Source organism: Ovis canadensis, chromosome 3, assembly GCF_042477335.2.
Source record: "Ovis canadensis isolate MfBH-ARS-UI-01 breed Bighorn chromosome 3, ARS-UI_OviCan_v2, whole genome shotgun sequence".
In the NCBI taxonomy this organism is placed as follows: domain Eukaryota; kingdom Metazoa; phylum Chordata; class Mammalia; order Artiodactyla; family Bovidae; genus Ovis; species Ovis canadensis.
Genome location: NC_091247.1, coordinates 657,347 through 676,383, shown reverse-complemented (window position 1 = coordinate 676,383; position 19,037 = coordinate 657,347).

The window sequence follows — 19,037 nt, the reverse complement described above, 5'->3', positions numbered from 1 at the left end:
TCCGCTTCCCGGCCTCCACTGTGCGCTGCAGCCTTTCAGAAATTACTCATTTTACTTTTGGCTTGCATGGCACGTGGGATCTTAGGTCCCTGACCAGGGGTTAAACCTGCAACCCCTGATTTGGAATCACAGTGTCTTAACCACTGGGCCACAGGGAAGTCACTTTTGTGCTGTAGCTTTTAACCCCACGTTGACATTCTGAGTCTCAGACAGGCGGCCGGAAGAGACCAGGTGCCCTTTTCAGCTTCTTTGCGCTTGTGAATAATCTGCAGTCCATATTGTTGTTGTTGCTTTAGCTGCTAAGTTGTGTCTGCCTCTGCGACTTCATCGACTGTAACCTGTCAGGCGCCCCTGTCCACGGATTCTGCGGCCAGGAATACTGGAGTGGGTTTCCATTTCCTCCTCCAAGAGATCTTCCTGACCCAGGAGTCAAACCTGAATCTCCCGAGTCTCCTGCACTGCAGGCAGGTTCTTTACTTGCTGAGCCACAGGGAGGCGCGCCCCCCCCCCCCCCAACACACACACACTCAGAAATGTAAATATAATTCCTCTTTCATCATTTATGTTTTCGAAAATACTTAAAATACCTGCTTTGAAGTCCCTTTGTGCTGAGTCCAACATCCACCCTCCTCAGAAACAGGTTTGGGTTTGTTTTTAAACATAGTTTTCTTTGTTTGGCCGAGTCACATGGCTTGGATCTTAGACCTCTGCCTAGGGATTGAACCTGGGCCGTGACGGTGGGAGCCTGGAACCCTTAACCAGTAGGCCGCAGGGGGTTCCCTCGAAGACAGCTTTTATTGGCTGTTCCCCCTTGTGTGTGTGTTACGCTTTCCCGTTTCCGTGTCTCCTGGCTTTAGTCTTGCCGCGGCCAACCTGGCTGGTAACAGATCTTCTCGGGTCACTCCCTGGCAGGTCAGCCCCAGCAGTGGGGCAGCTGCGCCTGTGGCCTGTCCAGCTGCCTCTCCCGTGTGAGGACAGTTGGGGGGAGGTGTGGCAGGACGACCCCAGCAAAGTTGCTGTAGGTTCCCATGGGTGCTCTCTGAGCCCCCACCATATTTCTTGAATAAGCATTCCCGATGCCTTTGATCAGTTCCCGAGGTCCTGAAGTTTCTCCTTGTGTGCTAGGTTCCTCGGGAAAGGCTTTCTGAGCTCCTTAGTCCTCCGCTCTGGATGCCTCTCCACCTCTGCTCCGCTCTGCCTGTGGGCAGAACTCCGCACCCATGGGGCCACGCGGTGTGTTTATTGTGTCTGGGCCCGGATCAGCACAGTGCTTGGGAGACGCACCCCTGTTGCGACGTGCAGCCGAGTTTCCATTTCCGTCACTGCAAGCATCTCGTTTTAGGCATCTTCTCCATCCACCATGCTGCCGGCACTTGACGTTTGCAGTATTTTTGCTATTGTAACGCCACCCTAAGTATTTCTGCACACATCTCTGCACACGGGCATGCACAGCAGTTTGGGTACTCTTATGCCTTGAACTGTGTCCCCCCAAAATTAATATGTTGGTATAAATCCCAGCACCTCAGAATATGACCTTATTTGGAGAAAAGGTCTTTCCAGAGGTAATCGAATTAAGTTGAGGACTTTGAGGTGGGCCCTCATCCAGCGTGACTGGCGTCCTTATAAAAATGGGAAGTTTAGACCCAGGCAGACATGCACAGAGGGGAGCGCTCAGAGTGTCCTGCTCTCTGTGACCCCACGGACTGTAGCCCGCCAGGCTCCTCTGTCCATGGGATTCTCCAGGCAAGAACACTGGAGTGGGTGGCCATTTCCTCCTTCAGGGGATCTTCCTGACCCAGGGATTGAACCCGTGTCTCTTGTGTCTCCTGCGCTGGCAAGTGGGCTCTTCACCACCGTGCCACCTGCGAAGCTCGTGCGCAGCAGGGAGGCGGGGGGGAAGCCGGCCATCCGCAGCGGCGTCGGGACGCCGGGCCCCCAGGGCCGAGAGGTAACACGCCTATGCTGTGTAAGTCACGCAGCTTGGGGCGCTGTCAGGGCAGCCCTAGGGAGGAGAACTGTGTGTATACCTGGGGGTGGATTTGGGGTCTCAGTCACTAAGCTGCACTGTCCCCAGAGACGCGGCGTCACCGCAGCACCCGGGAGAGTCCCTCTCGAGCCACAGCCGCACCGACTGTCGACAGTCGGTGTTGTAGAGGCGTCGCCTGGAGGTTTTACTTGCATTTCCTGGATGACTTTTATCAAGTGCCTGTTCAAGTTTCTTAAACATTTTGAAGTCGGTTGTCTTCTTCTTCTTTCTTAAAACATTTTTCTTGTTAAAGCCTTGTTGATTTGCAAAGCCGTGTCGGCGTCCGGCGGGCAGCAGCCTGTGTGTGGGCACGCGCCCTCTCCCACGGCGGGCTGCCGCCAGGTGCTGAGCGCTGACAGCGCTGTACAGTAGGCTGCCTTTTTTCTCCTGTTTTCTAAATGCCTCACGGGTTCTGGGGGGCCTCCCTGGTGGCCTGGACAGTAAAGAATCTGCCTGCAATGCAGGAGACCCAGGCTCGATCCCTGGGTCGGGAAGATCCCCTGGAGAAGGAAATGGCAACCCACTCCAGTGTTCTTGCCTGGAGAGTCCCACGGACAGAGGAGCTTGGCGGCTACAGTCCACGGGGTCGCAGAGTCAGACACGAATGAACGGTGAACCCTTCCGCTTTTCACACGTTCGTGGGTTCTGGAGATGAGCCTGTTGCTGCTGGTGTGTTCCTCCTCCTTGTCTTTCCTCTCCTGTAGCTGATGAACAGATGTTCCCGGATTTTAATGTTTTCATGTATATTACTTTTTTCTTTTTTCTGGCTTTTTGTGTCCTTTTTAAGAAATCCTTTTTTACCCCTGAAGGCAGGAAGGCAGGCACCCATTTTATGCTCAAGAATGAGAGTTGCTTGGCCTGCAAACCTCCCTGACCAATTGAGTTTTGTGTGTCATGCGACGTGGGGTTGAATTTTGTTGTAATTTCGATGTGTTCTTCAGTGTGCCCTGAGCCAGGCGGCTTCTGGCATCAGCCGGGTCTCGCCGACCCTGGGCCACCTCTCGGGCCCACTGTGGGCAGCGCTGAGTCTGGGGTCTCGGGCAGCACCTACTCCCACCAAGTCCCCACCTGTTCTCGGGCCTTTGTATTTTTCACAACAATTTTAGAGTCAGCCTGTCAAGCTCTTCCTGAACCCTGAGGATTCTGATTAGGGTTTCATGGAACCTGTGAATAACTGTAATATCGAATCTTCTCTCCTCTGAGCTCGGCTTAGCGTCTATGAGTCTGCGTCTTTAAAAAACTCCTCTGCAGTGATTTCTTGTTTCATATGTAGAGAGTTCACACATTTTTTAAAAAATATTTATTTCTAAATCATTTATGTGATAGTCTTTTTTGCGTCTTGGTGTGTATTTTCCAGGGTAAAAGCAAACGAACGTCTGCCCGTATGACACAGTGTGGCTGCTGCTGTTGCTTAAACACCTGATAATCACTGTTTCCTCATATGTTTAATATTTCAAGACTATTATGGACTATAGTAACAGAAAAGTGAACATCAACATCTTAGGAATCAGTGAACTAAGATGGACTGGAGGCAGACGGCCATTATATCTACTGCTGTGGAGAAGGAAACGGCAACCCACTCCAGAGTTCTTGCCTGGAGAATCCCAGGCACGGGGAAGCCTGGTGGGCTGCTGTCTCTGGGGTCGCACAGAGTCGGACACGACTGAAGCGACTTAGCAGCAGCAGTGGGCAAGAATCCCTTAGAGGAAATGGAGTAGCCATCACAGTCAACAATAGAGTCTGAAATGCAGTACTTGGGTGCAATCTCAAAAACCACAGAATGATCTCTGTTCATTTCCAAGGCAAACCATTCAATATCACAGTAATCCAAGTCTATGCTCCAACCAGTAATGCTGCAGAAGCTGAAGCTGAACGGTTCTGTGAAGACCTACCAGACCTTCTAGAACTAACACCCAAAAAAGATGTCTTTTTCATCATAGGGGACTGGAATGCAAAAGTAGGAAGTCAAGAGATACCTGGAGTAACAGGCAAGTTTGGCCTCGGAGTACAGAATGAAGCAGGGCAAAGGCTAACAGAGTTTTGCCAAGAGAATGCACTGTGAAAGTGAAGTGAGGTCGCTCAGTCGTGTCCGACTCTGTGACCCCACGGACTGTAGCCTATCAGGCTCCTCCGTCCATGGGATTTTCCAGGCAAGAGTGCTGGAGTGGATTGCCATTTCCTTCTCCAGGGGATCTTCCCGACCCAGGAATCGAACCTGGGTCTCCCGCACTGCAGGCAGACGCTTTACCGTCTGAGCCACCAACACCTTTTTCCAACAACACAAGAGAAGACTACACATAGACATCACCCGATGGTCAACACCAAAATCAGACTGATTGTACTCTTTGCAGCCAAAGATGGAGACGCTCCATACAGTCAGCAAAAGCAGACCAGGCTGTGCAAGATGGCGGAGGAGCAGCTGGATGTGGAGCACATCTCTCTGCGTGGACACATCAGGGACGCGGCTTCAGACCCAGAAGTGCGAGTGGGACACCAGCCGAGAGCCAACCGAGGGCCTGACCAGCAGGAGAGAGTGCACAGAACCTCGCAAAACTCGGTGGGGTGAAGGAGCTGGCGGGGAGAACAGGAGTGTTGCTAGGACCGGACCTGCCCTCGGCGGGTGGGGGGACTGAAGCGGGGGTCCGATCCCCACATCAGGGCAGTTGTCTGAGTCGGAGGAGAAACACTGAAGGCTGAGAGTGAAGCCGCTGATCTGTGGCAGCCGAAGCGGAATGAGAATCGACAGTCCTTGCTGCAGCCACACACCCCGGACCGCTTTGCAGGCCCCTTGGGAGGTGCGGCGGCTGGGAGCTGGAGCTTAGGGATCGTGGAGCAACCCCAGGGCGAGGGCTGCTGCTGACTGCGGAGAGATGGGTCGAGGGGATATGAGGGAGGAGATCGTGGTGGGAAACGCCTGTGGAGGAGAGCCAGGCAGCCGTGGAGCCAGGCGACGCTGCTGAGTCAGGGGCAGGGGGTGCAGCCAGCACCAGAGCCTCTCCCCACAGCCGGCACCTGCAGCTGAGCAGCAGAGAGGCTGGCCCGCCAAACCCCTGACACGCTGAACTGCGGAGCAGGACCCCACCCGGGGGGCCCTCTATGTGCCTGACATGGCAAACAACAGAGAAGGACCCCAGGCGAGGGAGCCCCCCACGTGCCTGAACAGGCAGAGCTGTGGAGAAAGACTGGCCAAAGAGGCCTTCTGATCGCCAGCTACAAGAGGCTCGAAGAAAGGTCGGCCCGTAGCTCCTGCAGTGGAGGCAGCCCGTGCCGCTGCTCTCTTGGCACCGCCAGGGGCCCTGCGACCCAAGCAGCCGTGCCACCTTCACGCTCAGCCCTCACTGGGGCAGGGTGCCACAGGCAAAAACCGTCTTGCATGTGTTCACACGGGGTCACTTCAGTTGTGTCCAACTCTTTGCTGCCCTGTGGATTGTGGCCTGCCAGGCACCTGTCAGGGAGAAGGGGGTTCTCCAGGCAAGAATACTGGAGCGTGTTGGCCGATACTGGTTGCCACGCCCGTCTAGAGCTCTGTATTTCCTGCTGCCTTCGCTGCCAACTCCCCTGAGTCCCTGGTGCTGCCAGAGCCCCTGAGACCCAGGCAGCCGCGCCACCTCCGCACCCGGGCCTCACAGGGGCAGACCCAAGCCCTCCAGGGCGGCCGCAGGAGCGAAGCCCAGAGGACGACCCACGTGCAGAGGGGGAAATGAAACCACAGGTGAAACCCGGGGCCAGTGTGGCTAAGGACAAAGATCCCAAACCTTCCCGCCAGCTGCACAAGCTGCAGATTTAATCCACACCATCAACTAGGCAGACTCTGTGTCTACGGAACATACAAAAGGCCACTAGGAGCTCCCACAAAAGAAAACGCACTAGTTCTGATGGCTGCGGACATTGGAGGCAAGAACGCACAGGAGCAGGACCAGATTAGAATCTGAGCTGCCCCCACAGCAGGTCCAGAGACCAGCACAGTGCTGGAGGGCATCCTGGGGAGCTGGGGTGGACTGTGACTGCCAGCGAGGGAAAGGACGCTGACAGCAGTGACTCGAGAGAAACATTTATTATTCTTACGTCTTGACTTGTTCTGTAGTTTCTTTTTGATTTTTTTTCTTTTTCTCTCCTTTTTTCTCCCCCCCCCCCTGTAGTTGTCAGTTTTATTGGCACTATGAAACTTAAGTAAGCTTTAGAGTTTCTTTTTTCTTTTCAATCACACTTTTTATTGTCGTTATAAATCTCTGCCTGTACGTTAGGCTGTTGGAGCTCTGTGGAGTTTTCCTTTTTTTTTTTCTTTCCTCTTCCTCTAAAAAATTTTTTTCAAACTTATTATTATTTTTTCTACGCTTATTCCCTTGTTTGCCTTTCTTACTGTTCTTTTCTCCTTGAAGCTAATCTTTAATGCCTATAAATCTTATCTGCCTCTATGTAACTTTGCATATCTGCTCTTTCTTTCTTTTCTTTCTTTCCTTTCCTCTCAACATATTTTCCTCGCTGTAGGATATTTTCCAGTTTGTGTGTTGGTTGGTTTTGTTCTTAACTGGTAGATATAACTTTTGGTTCCCTTTGTTCACCAGGCCAGTCTATTGTACTTTATTTTTGTTGGACTCTTTTGGTTTTGCTTATAGGTGTATATGCATACGTGTATATGTATACATGTATGTGTATATGTGTATACGTGTATATGTATACGTGTATATGTGTATATGTATACGTGTATATGTGTATATGTATACGTGTATATGTGTATATGTATATGTGTATATGTGTATATGTATACGTGTATATGTGTATATGCATACGTGTATATGCATACATGTATATTCCCTCATTATTTGCCTGATTTTGTAGCTGCCATTTGTCTGGAGTTTATCTTTGGTTTCTTGGTTCTGAATATTCGCTTTACTCTCACTTAAAGCCATAACAAACCACTTGTGGAATCTTTGTTTCTGACCTGAGATCGAGCCCTGAGCCTTTGGAGTGGAAACACTGACTCTAAGCCCCAGACTACTGGAGAGCTAACCCTGGGGGTATCAGCAGTGAGAACTCACACCAAGGAAGCCACCTGAACACAAGACCCAGCACCACCCAACCACCAGCAGCACCCTGTGCAGGACGCCTCATCCAAACAGCAAGCAAAGCAAAAACACAAACCCAGTCATCAGCAGACAGGATCACCCCCTCACTCAGCCCTGCCCATCGGAGGGGAAAAAAAACTCAGCTCAAATCTCACTCCATAAGGAGCCTACACAAACCACTGCACCAATCTTTCTGCAAAAGGAAGAAAGAATCCAGCCTTGAAGCCTGGGAAAAGGAGACCTCAAACACAATAATAGAAAGTGATGAAAAGGCAGAGAAAGACTGCACAGGGGAAGTAACAAACTAGAAACGCAAAAGTCCGGATAAATGAAGAGGAAGTGGGCAAACAATTTGAAAAATAATTCAGAATAATGATAAGAAAGATGATAAAAAAAAAAAAACCTCCAAAACAGAGTGGGTAAAATGCAAGAATCAATTAACAAAGACCTAGGAAAACTAAAGAATAAACTCACAGAGGCAAACAACGCAATCACTGAAATTAAAAACACTCTGTGCTCTGCTGAGTCGCTGCAGTCGTGTCCGACCCTGTGCGACCCCATAGACGGCAGCCCACCAGGCTCCCCCATCCCCGGGATTCTCCAGGCAGGAACGCTGGAGTGGGCTGCCATTTCCTTCGCCAATGCAGGAAAGTGAAAAGTGAAAGTGAAGTCGCTCAGTCGTGTCCGACTCCTAGCGACCCCATGGACTGCAGCCCACCAGGCTCCTCCGTCCATGGGATTCTCCAGGCAAGAGCACTGGAGTGGGTGCCATTCCAGAAGGAATCAATAGCAGACTATCTGAAGCAGGAGAACGGATGCGTGAGCTGGAATATAAAATGGTGGAAATAACTTCTGCAGATCAAAATAAAGTAAAAAGAGCGAAAAGAGCTGAGGAGTCTCAGAGACCTTCGGGACAATATCAAACGCACCAACATTTGTATTATAGGGGGTCTCAGAATAAGAAGAGGAAATGAAAGGGTATGAGAAAATATTTGAAGAGAGTCGAGTTGAAAACGTCCCCAACATGGAAAAGGAAATAGTCAATCAAGTCCCAAAGGCACAGAGTCCCATCCAGGATAAACCCAAGGAGAAGCACGCCAAGATACACACTGATCAAACTAACGAAGACTCAACACAAAGAATATTAGCAGCAGCAAGAATCAACAAGCCACATTCAAGGGAAACCCCACACACTTAGCAGCCGATCTTTCAGCAGAGACTCCGCAGGCCAGAGGGGAATGGCAGGATATATTTAAAGTACTGACAGGGAAAATTCGGCAACCATGATTACTCTACCCGGCAAGGATCTCATTCAAAACTGATGGAGAAATCAAAAGCTTTTCAGACAAGCAAAAGTTAAGAGAATTCAGTGCCGCCAAACCAGTTTTACAACAAATGTTAGAGGGACTTAGAGTCAAGAAATACAAGAGAAGAAAAAGAGCTGCACAATCAAACCCCAAACAATTAAGACAATGATAGTAGGAACATGCACCTCAATAATAACTTCAAATGTGAACGGATTCAATGCTCCAACCCAAAGACAGACTGGCTGAATGGAAACAAAAACAAGACCCACATATCCGCTGACTACAAGAAACCACTTCAGACCGAAAGACACATATAGACTGAAAGCAAGAGGATGGAAAAATATCTTCCATGCAAATGGGAAGCCAAAGAAAGCTGGAGTAGCAATCCTCATATCTGACAAAATAGACCTTAAAATAAAGAAGAGCCCAAGAGATAAGGAAGGTACATGGTGGTCAAGGGATCAGCCCAAGAGGAAGACAGAACAATCACAAATAGCCACGCACCCGACACGGGAGCAGCTCGGTGCATAAGACAAACACTGGCCGACGTCAAAGGGGAAACTGACAGGGACACAGGGACAGCAGGGGACCTTCACGCTCCACTCGCATCGACGGGCGGACCATCAGCAGAAAGTCAGCAAGGGAACACAGGCCTTAAATGACACATTAGGTGAGGTGGATCTCGTCTATATCTTCAGGGCATTCCGTCCAAATGCGGAACACACCTTCTCAAGGGCACGTGAAACATTCTCCAGGCTAGACCACATCTTGGGGCACAAACCAAACCTCAGTAAATTTAAGAAAATTGAAATCGGATCCAGCGTCTTCTCCAACCACAATGCTATGAGACTAGATATCAATACAAGAAAAAGCTGTAAAAACACAAACACATGAATATTAAACAATACATTTCTAAATAAACAGCAGGTCACTGAAGAAATCAAAAGGGAAATAAATTTCTAGAATGATAGTGAAAACATGACAACTAAAAACTTACGGGTGCAGCAAAAGCAGCTCCAAGAGGGGAATCGACAGCAACGCGGCCCTACGCCGAGAAAGACGCTGAATAGACAGCCTGGCTTCACAGCTAAAACAACTGGAAGGAGAACAACCCCCCCTCCTGCCAATAGCAGAAGGAAGGAAATCATAAAACCAGAAACAAATGGAAAAGGAAATGAAGGAAATAACAGCAAAGATGAATAAAACTAGAAGCGGGTTCTTTGAGAAGACAACCAAAATTGACAAACCTTTAGCCAGACTCATCAAGAAAAAAGGAGACAAGAATCAAATCAACAAAATTAGAAATGAAAAGGAGAGGCTGCAGCAGGCAGTGCAGAAATGCCAAGGATTGTGAGAGGCTGTGAGTGGATGAGCTGGGAGAAATGGACAGATCCTTAGAAAAGGTCAGTCTTTCAAGAATGAACCAGGAAGAAATAGGAATTATGAGCAACCCAATTACAAGCACCGAAATTGAAGCTGTGATTAAAAAAGTCTCCCAAGAAACAAAAGGCCAGGACCGGATGGCTTCATAGGAGAATTCTATCAAACGTTTAGACAAGAGCTAATGGCTGTCCCTCTAAAACTCTTCACAAACACTGCAGAGGATGGAGCACCTCCAAACTCATTCTGCGAGGCCACCAGCACCCTGACACCAAAGCCAGGTGAAGACACACAGAGGAGAACTGCAGGCCAACGTCACCAATGAACAGAGATGCAGAGCCCTCAGGGGAACGGTGGAAAGCAGGGAGCAACAGCCCAGCAGCAGCTCATACACCGTGGCCAGGGAGGGTATCCAGGGCTGCAGGGATTCTTCAATATATGCAGCTCAATCAATGTGATACACCATATTAGCAAACTGAAAGGTAAAAACCGTCTGATAATCTCAGTAGATGCAGAAAAAAGCCTTTGACAAAATTCAGCACCCATTTATGATTAAAACTCTTCAAAAAATGGGCATAGAAGGAACCTACCTCAACATAATAAAAGCCATATATGATAGGCCCACAGCAAACATTATTCTCAATGATGAAAACCCGAAAGCACTCCCTGTAAGATCAGGAGCAAGACAAGGGTGTCCCCCTTCACCACTATTCTTCAACATAGTTCTGGAAGTCCTAGCTACAGGAATCAGAGAATAAAAAGAAATGGAAGGAATCCATATTGGAAAAGAAGAAGTAAAGCTATCCCTGCTTGCAGATGACATGGTACTGTACATGGAAAATCCTAAAGATACGATCAGAAAATTACTAGCGCTAATCAGTGAATTCAGCAAAGTCACAGGATACAAAATCAATACACATAAATCACTTTCATTTCTATATACTAACAACAAAAAGTCAGAAGAGAAGGTAAGGAATAAGTCCTATTCATCACTGCAACAAAAAGAACGAAATATCTAGGAATGAGCTTACCTGAGGGACAAAAGAGCTGCGCGGAAAATCATGAGACACTGATGAGAGAAATCAAAGACGGCAGACAGACGGAGAGACAGTCCACGTTCCTGGGGAAACGACTGTACCACCGGACGCCATCTACATTCAGTGTGATCCCTACCAAATTACCAACGGCATTTTCCACAGAACTAGAGCAAAAATTTCACAATTCATGTGGAAACACAAAAGACCCCAAACAGCCAAAGCAGTCTTGAGAGAGAGAAATGGAGCTGGAAGAATCGACCTTCCTGACTTCAGATTAGACACAAAGCTACAGCCATCAAGACAGCATGGCACTGGCGCAAAGACAGAAATACAGACCAGCGAGCAAGACAGGAAGCCCAGAAATAAGCCCAGGCCCCTGTGGGTGCCTTATTTTTGGCAAAGGAGGCAAGAAGATACAATGGGGCAAAGACAGCCTCTTCAGTAAATGGTGCTGGGAAAACTGGACAGCTACATGTAAAAGAATGAAATTAGAACACTTCCTAACACCAACACAAAGATAAACTCAAAATGGATTAAAGGCCTAAACGTAAGACCAGAAACCATAAAACTCTTGGAGGAAAACATAGGCAGAACACTCGATGACATAAAGCAAGATCCTCTATGACCCGGCTCCCAGAGTAATGGAAACAAAATAAAAATAAACAAGTGGGACCTGATTAAACTTAAGAGCTTCTGCACAGCAAAGGCAACTCTAAGCAAGGTGAAAAGACAGCCCTCAGAATGGGAGAAAATAGTAGCAAATGAAACAACTGACAAAGCATTAATTTCCAAAATATACAAGCAGCTCATACAACTCAATACCAGAGAAACAAACAACCCAATCAAAAAGCGGGCAAAAGACCTAAACAGACATTTATCCAGGAAGACATTCAGATGGCTAACAAACACACGAAAAGAGGCTCAACATTGCTCATTATTAGAGAAATGCAAATCCAAACTACAATGAGATGTCACCTCACACCAGTCAGAATGGGCATCATCAAAAAGTCTACAAACAGTGAATGCTGGAGAGGGTGTGGAGAGAAGGGGACGCTCTTGCACTGTTGGTGGGAATGTAAACTGATGCATCTGTGGGAGACGATGGAGATTCCTCCAAAAACGAGGAATAAAACCACCGCATGACCCAGCAGTCCCACTCCTAGGCATACACCCCGAGGAAACCAAAGCTGAAAAAGACGCATGTATCCCGCTGCTCACTGCAGCGCGATTTACAACAGCCAGAGAACGGAAGCAACCTAGGCGTCCGCCGAGAGACGTGCGGATAAAGAGGCCGTGGCGCACAGACACGGTGGGCTATTACGCAGGCATCAAGAGGGGGGCGTCTGAGACAGTCCCGATGAGGCGGGTGACCCTAGCGCCTGTTATACAGAATGAAGTGAGTCAGAAAGAGAAAGAGAAATGTCATACACTATCGCATATATAGGGATCTGGAAAAATGGTCCTGAAGAGTTTATTTGCAGGGCAGCAATGGAGAAACAGACGTAGAGAATAGACTCATGGACACGGGGAGAGCGGAGGAGAGGGTGAGCTGTGTGGAGAGTACTACGGAAACTTACATGATCTTATGCGAAATGATAGCCGGCGGGAATTTGCTGTACGGCTCAGGAAGCTCAGAGAGGGGCTCTGTATCAGCCTAGAGGGGTGGGATTGGGTGGGGCATGGGAGAAGGTGCAAAAGGGAGGGGATATATGTACACCTGTGGCTGGCTCATGTTGAGGTTTGACAGAAAACAACAAAATTCTATAAAGCAATTATCCTGCATTAAAAATAAATTAATTAAAAAACAACAACACGACTGGGAGCTGACTGTGGCTCAGATCATGAAATCCTTATTGTCAAATTCAGACTTAAATTGAAGAAAGTAGGGAAAACCACTAGCCCATTCAGGTAGACCTAAGTCAAATCCCTTACGATTATACACTGGAAGTGAGAAATAGATTTAAGGGACTAGATCTGATAGACAGAGTGCCTGAGAACTATGGATGGAGGTTTGTGACATTGCACAGGAGACAGGGATCAAGACAATCCCCAAGAAAAAGAAATGCAAAGAGGCAAAATGGCTGTCTGAGCAGAGCTTACAAATAGCTGAAAAAAGAAGAGAAGCTAAAGGCAAAGGAGAAAAGGAAAGATATACCCATCCGAATGCAGAGTTCCAAAGAATAGAAGAGATAAGAAAGCCTTCCTCAGCGATCGATGCAAAGAAATCGAGGAAAAGAACAGAATGGGAAAGACTAGAGATCTCTTCAAGAAAATTAGAGATACCAAGGGAACATTTCATGCAAAGATGGGCTCAATAAAGGACAGCAGCAGTATGGATCTAAGAGAAGCAGAAGATATTAAGAAGAGGTGGCAAAAATACAGAGAACTGTACAAAAAAGATCCTAATGACCCAGATAACCGCGATGGTGTGATCACTCACCTACAGCCAGACATCCTGGAATGCGAAGTCAAGTGGGCTTTAGGAAGCATCACTATGAACAAAGCTAGTGGAGGGGATGGAATTCCAGTTGAGCTATTTCAAATCCTAAAAGATGATGCTGTGAAAGTGCTGCACTCAATATGCCAGCAAACTTGGAAAACTCAGCAGTGGCCAAAGAACCAGAAAAGGTCAGTTTTCATTCCAATCCCCAAAAAAGGCAATGCCAAAGAATGTTCGAACTACTGAACAATTGCACTCATCTCACACACTAGCAAAGTAATGCTCAAAATTCTCCAAGCTAGGCTTCAACAGCATGTGAACTGAGAACTTCCAAATGTTCAAGATGGATTTAGAAAAGACAGAGGAACCAGAGATCAAATTGCCAACATCTGTCGGATCACAGAAAAAGCAAGAGAGTTCCAGAAAAACATCTACTTCTGCTTTATTGACTATGCCAAAGCCTTTGACTGTGTGGATCACAACAAACTGTGGATAATTCTTAAAAAGATGGAAATACCAGACCACCTTAACTGCCTCCTGAGAAATCTGTATGCAGGTCAAGAAGCAACAGTTAGAATCGGACATGGAACAACAGACTGGTTCCAAATTGGGACAGGAGGATGTCAAGGCTGTATATTGTCACCCTGCTTATTTGACTTATATGCAGAGTACATCATGCGAAATGCTGGGCTGGATGAAGCACAAGCTGGAATCAAGACTGCTGGAAGAAATATCAATAACCTCAGATATGCAGGTGGCACCACCCTTATGGCAGAAAGTGAAGAGGAACTAAAAAGCCTCTTGATGAAAGTGAAAGAGGAGAGTGAAAAAGTTGGCTTAAAGCTCAACATTCAGAAAACGAAGATCATGGCATCCGGTCTCATCACTTCACAGAAAATAGATGAGGAAGCAATGGAAATAGTGACAGACTATTTCTTGGCTCCAAAATCACTACAGATGGTGACTGCAGCCATGAAATTAAAAGACGCTTGCTCCTTAAAAGAAAAGCTATGACCAACCTAGACAGTATCTTAAAGAACAGAGACATTACTTTGCCAACAAAGGTCCTTCTAGTGAAAGCTATGGTTTTTCCAGTGGTCATGTATGGATGTGAGAGTTGGACCATAAAGAAAGCTGAGCGCCGAGGAACTGATGCTTTCAAACTGCGGTGTCAGAGAAGACTCTTGAGGGTCCCTTGAACTGCATTGAGATCAGACCACTTAATCCTAAAGGAAATCAGTCCTGACATTCATCGGAAGGACTGATGCTGAAGCTGAAGCTCCAATATTTTGGCCACCTGATGGGAAGAGCTGACTCCTTGGTAAAGACCCTGATGCTGGGAAAGATTGAGGGCAGGAGGAAGCGGTGACAGAGGATGAGATGGTTGGATGGCATCACCGACTTGATGGATGTGAGTTTGAGCAGCTCCAGGAGTTGGTGATGGACAGGTAGGCCTGGTGTGCTGCAGTCCATGGGGTCCCAAAGAGTCGGACACGACTGAGCGGCTGAACTGAACTGGAAGTGACAGGACTTTATTATGTGGGTTCACCACATTCTGGTGTTTTTATTTAAACTGAGGAGTAATCAACAGACAGTGAGATGCCAGTGTGTACACACCAGTGACAAATCCGTGTATCTATGACCCACATCACTTATAATAGAGAACATTCTTGCCACCTTGGAAGGATCCTGAGCCTTCATCACCCGCCCCACGCCAGGGAAGCTACTTTCCACCAGAGGGTGGTTTTGTCTGTTATAAAACTTCTAGAGCTTGGTAGAAATGGAATTACATGAAGGCATCATTGATGCCCAGCTCCCCACTGCTAAGCTGTGGTCCTTTATAGGAATGTCTGAGCATTTTTAAAATGACAATTTGACAGATGTTTGGGGTGCTAAGGAATAGAGCTTCTACGAAGATTCTTGTATGTATTTTGTGTTCTTATGTTTTATTTCTTTGGAGTCAAAGGGTAGGTGGCTACTTGCCTCTGTGAGAACGGCTAGACGGCTTTCCACGGCGATGACTCCGTCTGACACAGCCTCCTGCGGTGGGTGTGCGCGGTGGGCTCAGCCCTCAGCGTGGCCGGGCGCTCTTGGGCCTTTCTGTTTCAGCCAGTCTAGCCTCAGGCAGCGTCTGGCTGCTGTTTCCATACGCCTCGCCCTGCTGACTGATCATGCGGAGTGCTTTTTCACATGCTTGTTGAGCATTGGTGTTTGTGCGTGCTCACGAGGGCTTCCCGGGGGCTCAATGGTAAAGGATCGGCCTGCAATGCAGGAGCCACAGGTTCCATCCCTGGGTCGGGAAGATCCCCTGGAGGAGGGCAGGGCAACCCACCGCAGTGTTCTTGCCTGGAGAATCCCATGGACAGAGGAGCCTGGTGGGCTACGGTCCATAGGGTCACACAGAGTCGGACACGACTGAAGTGACTTAGCACGTATGCATGGGTGTGTATGAAGTCTCTGTTCCAGGTTTACTCATTTAAAAAACGGGGGGGGGGTTGTCTTTTTTATTTAGTTCTATTTAAAAAAATTTTATTGGAGTGCAGTTGATTCACAATGTAGTTCCAGGTGTATGGCAAGGTGAGTCAAGTTACACATACATCGATCGCCACTGTGGTGTTTTCTTAGATTCTTTCCCCAAATAGGCCATGACACGGTACTAGGGGGAATTCCCTGTCGTGTGTAGCAGGTTCTTATTAGTTATCCAACTCATGCACAGTGGTTTGTAAGGGTTTGTCTTTTTTAAAAAATAATTACTTTTTATTGAAGTGTGGTTGATCACCTTCTGTTTTCTTAAATTAAGTCATGATTTATTTGGCTGTGTCAGACCTTAGTTGCTGCATAGGAACTCTTATTGGTGGCATGTGGGATTTAGTTCCCTGACTCAGGGATCGAACCCCAGCCTCCGGAATTGGGAGCCCAAAGTCTTGGCCAGTGGACCACCAGGGAAGTCCCGAGTTCATTTCCCATGTCTGTGAGTCTCACAGAGGAACTATACAAAAAAAAATTTTAATGACTCAGATAATCACGATGGTGTGATCACTGCCCTAGAGCCAGACATCCTGGAGTGTGAAGTCAAGTGGGCCTTAGGAAGCATCACTGCAAACAAAGCTGGTGGAGGGGATGGAACTCCAGCTGAGCTGTTTCAAATCCTAAAAGATGATGCTGTGAAAGTGCTGCACTCAATATGCCAGCAATTTTGGAAAACTCAGCAGTGGCCACAGGACTGGAAAAGGTCAGTTTTCATTCCAGTCCCAAGGGGCAATGCCAAAGAATGTTCAAACTACCTCACAATTGCACTCATCTCACACATTAGTAAAGTAATGCTCAAAATTCTCCAAGGCAGGCTTCAATAGTACCTGAACCGAGAACTTCCAGATGTTCAAGCTGGATTTAAGAAAAGGCAGAGGAACCAGAGATCAAATTGCCAACATCTGTTGGATCACAGAAAAAGCAAGGGAGTTCCAGAAAATCATCTGCTCCTGCTCTATTGACGATGCCAAAGCCGTTGACTGTGTGGGTCACAACAAGCTGGACAATTCTTCAAGAGATGGGCACACCAGACCACCTTCCCTGCCTCCTGAGAAACCTGTATGCAGGTCAGGAGGCAACAGTTAGAACTGGACATGGAACAACGCACTGCTTCCAGATGGGGAAAGGAGTATGTCAAAGTTGTGTATTGTCACTCTGCTTATTCAACTTCTATGCAGAGTACATCATGAGAAATGCCGGCCTGAATGAAGCCCAAGCTGGAATCAAGATTGCCGGGAGAAATATCAATAACCTGAGATATGCAGATGATACCACCCTTATGGCAGAAAGTGAAGAGGAGCTGAAGAGCCTGTTAATGCTGGTGGAAGAGGAGAGTGAAAAAGCTGCCTTAAAACTCAATATTCAAAAAACTAAAATCATCACATCCGGTCCCATCACTTCTGGCAAATAGACGGAGAAACAGTGGAAACAGACTGTATTATTGGGGGCTCCAAAATCACAGCAGATGGTGACTGCAGCCATGAAATTAAAAGACACTTGCTCCTTGGAAGAAAAACTATGACAACCTTAGACAGTGTATTAAAAAGCAGAGACATTACTTTGCTGACAAAAGCCTGTCTAGTCAAAGCTATGATTTTTCCAGTAGTCATGTATGGATGTGAGAGTTGGACCATAAAGAAAGCTGAGCGCCGAGGAATTGATGCTTTTGAACTGTGGTGTTGGAGAAGACTCTTGAGAGTCCCTTGGACTGCATGGAGATCAAACAGTCCATCCTAAAAGAAATCAGTCCTGAATATTCATTGGAAGGACTGATGCTGAAGCTGAAGCTCCAATACTTTGGCCACCTGATGCAAAGAATTGACTCACTGGAAAAGACCCTGAAGATGGGAAAGGTTGGAGGAAAGGAGAGGGGGACGACAGAGGAGGAGCTTGGATGGCATCACCAACTCAATGGAGATGAGTCTGAGCAAGCTCCGGGAATCGGTGATGGACAGGGAGGCCTGGCGTGCTGCAGTCCTCAGGGCTGCAAAGGGTCAGACACGACCGAGCGACTGAACCGAGGCTATTTCTGTTTTGTCAATGAGTTCAGCTGTGCCATATTTCAGATTCCCCATGTAAGTGATAGCGTATGATATTTGTCTTTCCCTGTCTGACAGTATGATAATCTCTAGGTCCATTCACATTGCTGCAAATATTCCATCCTTCTTTAGGGCTGAGTAATCCTCCATCGTGTGTGTGTGCGTGTGTGTGTGCGCGTGCGTGTGTGTGTATATCGCATCTTCTTTAACCATCCTTCTGTGAACGAGCATCGAGGTTGCTTCCGTGTCTTGGCTAGTGTAAATAATAGTGCTGCTGTGAACACTGGGTGCATGTATCTTTTTGAAGTAGAGTTTTCACCTTTTCTGGATAAACGCCCAGGGTAATGTTTTATTTTCTGAACGTTAACTTGATGAGATGATTGTCTAAAAGCACCCTGGGGTCAGAGTCCCAGTCCTCAGGGCTCAGTGCCCAAGAGACAGGAATGGCGGCTGCTGCTGTGACTTCAGTCGTGGCCGACTCGGTGCGACCCCAGAGACGGCAGCCCCCCGTCCCCGGGATTCTCCAGGCAAGACCACTGGAGTGGGTTGCCATTTCCTTCTCCAATGCATGATAGTGAAAAGTGAAAGTGAAGTCGCTCAGTCGTGTCCAACTCGTAGCGACCCCATGAAGTGCAGCCCACCAGGCTCCTCCGTCCATGGGATTTTCCAGGCAAGAGTGCTGGACAGGAATGGAGTGTTTTCTAAATGTAAGGGGAGGGGGGTCCTGTGCCCACCCTCCCCGGGCCCTCTGAGGGGCCCCTGTGCTGCCTGGACCTTTATTTAGGACAATTCTATTTCCAGAAATACTACCAATGAAAACTATCCTGTTTTGTGTGGTATCAGCCAGATTTTTCTAGTGGGAAAAGAAAAAGACCTACTCCCCTCTCCAAAGTCACTGCCACAAGCCGGTGAGCGTGGCAGAGGGAGTCAGAAACCCAGGGAGTGCCCACGGCAGTCCTGTGGTAGGTGACCCTGTAGCCCTCAGGGAGGACTAAGGTGACCTGGGGCAGGGGGAGCCGGCGGGAGGAACACGGGGGCTGAGGGGAATGCCCTGTGTTTGGCTGTGTGGATTGTCTGGGTGCACACGTCTGTCCGTGCTCATCACGCTCTAAATGGCTGCGTTTCATTGTATGTAGATTACACCACAGTAAAGCTGATTTTTAGGGATGTGAATGATAAACTTAACGATTTTCTTTCAACCTTGATTAAAATG